This window comes from Nicotiana tabacum, chromosome 10 (assembly GCF_000715075.1).
Source record: "Nicotiana tabacum cultivar K326 chromosome 10, ASM71507v2, whole genome shotgun sequence".
Taxonomy (NCBI): Eukaryota; Viridiplantae; Streptophyta; class Magnoliopsida; order Solanales; family Solanaceae; genus Nicotiana; species Nicotiana tabacum.
The window spans coordinates 68,909,743-68,917,113 of NC_134089.1; positions in this window are offsets into that span (position 1 = coordinate 68,909,743).

Sequence of the window (7,371 nt, forward strand, 5' to 3'; positions counted from 1 at the left end):
AAAGTTTGCGGCAATATATATACTTCATTCACGAAGTAATGTGATTAATCAACAACTGATGCCATGCTTTATGAATGTTCTTCCTTTTTTTTTTGGTCTTTTCCTTAGCATAAGACAAATCCATTTATTCCTTCGTCAAGATAATTAGATACAAGTTCTGGGGTGGAGCTATACATATTACTGTAATTTGCTTTTGCCTCTACTTACCAACTTATCCTCTTACTATCTTCTCTCTAGCTGCTAAAGTAAAGGTTTCTCTTATAGCATGAGTTCGTTTTCTCTTCTAATGGTTTTTAGACTTTAGATACGGAATGATATGAGAGGCCAATTAATATATCAATTATGTACGGAAATGTTAAATACAATGAGAAGTAAGTGTGTGGAGTTATATGTTAAACTAGAGTCAAAAAGCTGGTAAAAAAATTTGGTTTTTCAGTTAAACCAAAAACCGATCACCGAACGTAACACCGTTTTTAAAATTATAAACTGCAAATCGATCGAATAAACCGAAAAATTGAAACCGGATAAACCGAAATTTTTGGTTCGGCCGGTTTTTTCGGTTCGGTCGGTATTATGCCACCCCTAGTTGTCATTTCCATTCGTTAGGTATGTACTCATTCGATAGCTTGTCGGAAATGTTATTTGGCTTGCTCCGGTTAATGTACATAATCAGATTCCACTGCACGCAACTTTTCTCCTTTTTTGCTCAAATCTTTTACTTCACCAGGACTATTAGTCAATGTTGAGTAGTTAGTGCTTCCCCTTGTATAAGCTTGCAATCCTAACGTGTGGTCTTGTCACATCTTTAGGTACAATGAAGTTTAATCGGTTATAGTTACCTCCATTCTCAGAAGCTATCAAGAAATCCCTTTCCTCTTTTCAAAGTAATTATTAGCTAAACAATAACTATATCTACCCATATGTCTGAGACATCAACGTGATGAAACCTTTTGTTTATTTTTCGTCACGCCGAAGTATCAATGTAAGACGTGTCTAGGAAAATATCTCCAGACGTATTCAATAATGTAAGATTCATTATATATTGACTAGTTATTTTGGTGATCCTTAATTTACCACAACTCTCATTCTTTACTTCTGTGTACGGTCTTACTTCTTTTTATGATTAATCGAAATCGGGGTGTGACAGGCCAGGGTTCGACCCCATGTTATATCGGACCAAGACAAGAAGTTAGATGGCTAAGCTCGTGACTCAGGGACCGATCGAGATCGAGACCAGCCATCAAGACCGAGCGAGATAGAGATCGAGCAAGATCAAGGGAAGCCTGCCGAGCCGAATAACGAAAAGCCAAGATATCCGCGATCGGGCGAGGATCACGGCGGAAATCTCGGCACGTATCAAGAAGAGACCGATTAATCAGCTAATCATGAGATTTCTTACCATATTTAGGATTGTATTAAGGGTAGGACTCACCTACTATATAAAGGGGGTCTGATCATTTGTAAAGGACATCATATTCACATTATATAAAGAAATATACTACTTTTCTTTTAAGCTTTCAATACTCTGTTACTTTGTTCTTGTATAAACTGAATCTTCACTTGGTTCAAGGGTGATAAAATTAGAGGGCCAAAGCTACTTGATTCATTTGGTTTGCATTAATTCTTATTTACTGTCAATTTCAATATCAATTCACGGCTTTGCTCAATTTGTACCAAGTAAAATCATGTATCCTTAAAATCACAATATAAATTCAATTGTTATCTGTTTTTAGGGTAAACAGTTTGGCGCCCACCGTGGGGCTAAGGATAATAGTGATTGCCTGGTACAAATTTTCGTAACACACACTATTTTACACTTGTTCTTTGAAGTGTCTTTGATTATAGGATTTAAAAATGTCAAACTCTCAGTCAGCACCTCAACACATTGACAATAATCACAGCAACCACAATTAAAATGAGAAAATTGCACTAGGAAACGTTGTACCCCTGCTGGCCTCGATGGAATTCTGGCTGTAGATCCAATCGACGTCAGTTCGCATGTAGCCATCAATAGAAATTTGGCCATCGATCCTGAAAGCAGCATTCGTGAGGGTACCCGATCAGCTACTCAGAACGCACATGGCGGTGAAGATGGCGGGATCAGCCTGCGGGTGATCTTCGAAATGTTGCAGGCCCAACAGGCAGCAATAGCTCAACTCCAAAATCAGAACCACACGCCAGGCAGGATCGAACTCGAGCCGTCCCAGGAAGTTGTATACAAGGTCGAATCGGCTTCAAAAAAATCGAATGAGAAGGAGTCGGAGACCGATCCTGCTATCTTAAAGATGCTCGAGGAACTAATAAAGCGAATCGAGACAAGGGAAAGGAAGATCGAGGAAAATGATAAGAAGGTAGAAACTTATAACTCTAGGGTCAACCAAATCCCGGGGGCACCACCGATATTGAAAGAACTAGATTTTAAAAAGTTTGTACAAAAACCTTCCCCCCAAGTGCGGCTTCGAAGCCAATCCCCAAGAAGTTCTGTATGCCCGAGATTCCTAAGTATAACAGGACGACTGATCCAAACGAACACGTCACCTCATACACGTGCGCCATCAAAGGAAATGACTTGGAAGATGACAAGATTGAATCCGTATTGCTGAAGAAATTCGGGGAGACTCTACCGAAGGGTGCTATAATATGGTATTATAATTTACCGCCTAATTCTATTAACTCGTTTGCTATGCTTGAAGATTCTTTTGTAAAGGCACACGCCGGATCCATTAAGGTTACAACAAGAAAGTCAGACCTTTTTAATGTAAGGCAGAAGGACAACGAGATGCTCAGGGAATTCGTATCTCGATTTCAAATAGAAGGAATGGATTTGCCACCAGTCACCGACAATTGGGCTATTCAAGCTTTCACTCAAGGTCTCAACGTTCGGAGTTCCATAGCTTCACAGTAGTTGAAGCAAAATTTGATCGAATATCCAGTTGTAACTTGGGCCGTGTACACAATCGGTATCAATCAAAGATTAGGGTCGAGGATGATCAAGGGGGGGCTCCCTCCGGATTCATTTATCTTAAAAGGCCTGTAGATAGAATCAAGAGGGATATCGACCAAGAACCAATGTCGAATAGAGATCGATATCAACTGTATAATAGAGACCGTAGAGGCAGCGGATCTGGGCAAAACTTTGCACGGAATGAGAGGAGAAATGATCGAGGTTAAAATTCAGTGGGGCTTATGAGAAAGAGCGGCTTCGACAGGGATGCCGAGCCTAAAGAAGCACCGTGATTGTCGGAATATAACTTCAACATAGATGCATCAGCTATCATATCAGCCATCAAACGTATCAAGGATACTAGATGACCTTGACCTCTATAGACCGATTTGGCCCAGAGAAACCCCATCCAAATGTGCAAGTATCATGGCACTCATGGCCATAAAATAGAAGATTGCAGGCAACTAAGGGAGGAAGTAGCTCGATTGTTCAACGAAGGACACCTTCGGGAGTTCTTAAGCAATCGGGCCAAGAATCACTTTAAAAACATAGATTCAAATAAACAGAACGAGCAAGAGGAGCCATAACACATGATTCATATGATCGTTGGAGGGGTCGATATTCCTCAAGGACTAGCGTTTAAAAGCACCATGGTGTCGATCACAAGGGAGAAACGAACTCGGGATTATGTACCAGAAGGAACCTTGTCTTTCAATGACGAGAATGCAGAAGGGATCGTACAAACCCACAACGATGCATTGGTAATATTTGCACTTATGAATAAAACTCATGTTAAACTTATTTTAATTGATCCAGGTAGCTCGACCAACATTATTCGATCGAGGGTCGTAGAACAGCTTGGCCTACAGTATCAGGTTGTGCCCGCGGGCCGAGTACTAAACGACTTCAATATGGCATGTAAAACTATCAAATGCGAGATAACTTTTCCAATAAATGTGGCTGGGACCATCCAAGAAATGAAGTTCCATGTGATCGAGGGCGATATGAGGTATAATGCCCTATTCGGGAGACCGTGGATCCACAACTTGAGGGCAGTGCCTTCGACCCTTCACCAGGTTCTAAAGTTCCTGATACTAGAGGGAGTCAAAAAATTCTAAGGGGAGCAACCTACCACCAAGGAAATGTTTGCCGTCGACGAAGTGATACCGATATTGGCGCTCTCATTAATGAAAGGGTTGAATTTGAAGGGAAAACAGGAGGCCAAAATAGCAACCACAGATACTAGCCTCGACCCAATCAGAGAAATAGGGGAATGACGAGGATGATGACTATGGGGTTCCTCGATCCTTCATAGTCCTCGATGATTCCAATGCCACCAATCCAATGGTCGAAGAGCTGAAACAAATCATACTGGCCGAACATCAGCCTGAGCGAAAGGTATATCTAGGCACGGGGCTAGCCCCCAAGCTCAGGAGAAAACTTATTCAATTCCTTAAAATTAACATGGATTGCTTTGCTTGGTCCCATTTCTATATGACAGGGATCCCACCGGAATTACCACCCATAAACTGAGCTTGGACCCGAAATTCCGTCCGGTGAAGCAAAAAAGAAGGTCCCAGTCTGAGGTCAAACATGCTTTCATCAAAGAAGAGCTAACCAAACTTCTCAAAATAGGGTCCATCCGGGAAGTAAAATATCCCGAATGGTTAGCGAATGTAGTAGTAGTCCCTAAAAAGGGAAACAAACCTAGAATGTGTGTAGATTACAAAGACCTAAATAAAGCATGCCCCAAGGATTCTTTTCCTTTGCCTAATATCGATCGCATGAGCGATGCCACGACCGGCCACGAGATCCTCAGTTTTCTCGATGCCTATTCCTGGTACAACCAAATACGGATGAACCCAGAAGACCAGGAAAAGACTTCGTTCATTACTAAGTATGGTACCTACTGCTATAATGTAATGCCCTTCTGATTAAAAAATGCTGGTGCAACCTATCAACGCCTAGTAAATCGAATGTTCGAAGAACAAACAGGGAAATATATGGAAGTTTATATTGATGACATGCTAGTTAGTCCCTACGAGCAGAGGTCCATTTGAAGCATTTACAGGAAACTTTCAGTATACTAAATAAATACAACATGAAGCTCAACCCAGAAAAATGCGCATTCGGGGTCGGCTCTGGCAAATTTCTCGGCTTCATTGTATCCAATCGAGGAATCGAGATCAACCCCGACAAAATTAAAACTATCAAGGACATCACGGTAGTAGACAACGTAAAGGCCGTACAAAGGTTAATAGGGCGCGTAGCCGCCCTGGGATGATTCATCTCGAGGTCCTCCGATAAGAGCCATCATTTTTTTCGTTGCTAAAGAAGAAGAATAACTTCACATGGACTCCAAAATGCCAACAAGCCTTGGAAGAGCTTAAATAGTACTTATTAAGCCCGCCGCTGATTCACACGCCGAGGACAGACGAACAACTTTACTTATATCTAGCAGTATCGGAGATAGCGGTAAGTGGAGTCCTAGTCCGAGAAGAACAAAGTACATAATTCCCTATCTATTATGTTAGTCGGACCCTAGGTGAAGCCGAAACTAGATATCTTCATCTAGAAAAGTTAGCACTTGCTTTGATAAGCGCCTCTAGGAAACTAAAACCATACTTTCAATGTCATCCCATATGTGTTGTAACAACTTATCCTCTTCGAAATATTTTACATAAACCCGAGCTTTCAGGACGATTGGCCAAATGGGACGTAGAACTCAGCGGGTACGATATTAAGTATCGACCCCGAACAGCTATCAAGTCTCAAATCTTGGCAGACTTCGTGGATGAATTCACACTGGCCCTAGTGCCCGAGGTTGAAAAAGAATTATTAGTCAACTCGGGTACATCTTCGGGGATCTGGACCTTCTTTACGGATGGTGCTTCAAACGTAAAGGGTTCCGGACTCGGTCTCGTGCTAAAACCACCCACAAGTAACGTGGTTAGACAATCTATTAAAACTGTAAAATTGACTAACAATGAGGTCGAATATGAGGCCATGATTACAGTTCTCGAACTAGCCAAAGGCTTGGGAGCATAGGTGATCGAAGCCAAATGCGACTCCCTCCTCGTTGTGAATCATGTTAACGGAACCTTTGAAGTTCGGGAGGAACGAATGCAAAGATACCTAGATAAGCTACAAGTAACTCTACACCGATTCAAGGAATGGACTTAGAAACATGTGCCTCGAGATCAAAATAGCAAAGCTGATGCCCTCGCAAACCTAGGGTCATCGGTCAAAGACAACAAACTCAATTCGGGGGCTGTCATACAACTCATGAGGTCAGTGGTCGAAGAAGGCCACGCTGAGATAAGCTCTACAAGCTTGCCCTAGGATTGGAGAAACAAATACATAGAGTATTTGAAGAATGGAAAACTTCCCTCATATCTAAAGGAATCGAGGGCCCTACGCCATAAGGCAACCCAATTTAACCTGTTCGAAGATGGAACCTCACTTAGAAGGATGTTTGACGGTCCGCTAGCAATATGTATGGGACCAGGAGATACCAAGTATGTTTTGAGGGAAGTCCACAAAGGCACCTACGGGAACTACTAAGGCGACGAATCACTGGTTTGAAAGGTAGTCAGAGCTGCCTATTACTGGGTTGATATGGAAGAAGATGCGAAGGAATTTGTGCAAAAATTTGATAAATTTCAAAGACATGCTCTGATGATTCATCATCCCGGGGAACTACTGCATTCGGTTTTATCCCCATGGCCGTTCATGAAGTGTGGGATGGACATCGTCGGCCCTCTTCCACCGTCACCAGGTAAGGCTCAATTTATTTTATTTATGACTCACTATTTCTTTATGTGAATTGAAGCACATGCCTACTAAAAAGTTAGGGGAGAAAGAAGTCATCGACTTCATTTGGGACCACATCATATGTCGATTTAGAATACCATCCGAAATTGCATGTGACAACGGAAAACAATTTGTCGGTAGCAAGGTGACTATATTTCTCGAAGTCCTCAAGATCAAAAGGATCTTATCAACACCTTATCACCCTAGTGGGAATGGGCAAGCCGAATCGACCAAGAAAACCATAATACAAAACCTCAAGAAAAGGTTGACCGACACCAAAGGAAAATGGAGAGAAATCCTACCCGAAGTTCTTTGGACGTATCGTACAACTTCGAAGTCCAGTATCGGGGCTACCCCGTTCTCTTTGGTTTATGGCGCCAAAACTTTAATACTGGTCGAAGTTGGGGAGCCAAGCATCAAATTCTAATATTCGACGAAGGAATTGAATGATGAGGCCATGAATATGAGCCTGAAGCTATTAGATGAACAACGTGAAACTGCCTTTGTTCGATTGGTTGCCCAGAAACAACGGATCAAAAGGCATTACAATCGAAGGGCCAACCTTCGATATTTTAATATCGGGGACTTGGTACTGAGGAAGGTCAAGTTTGTAA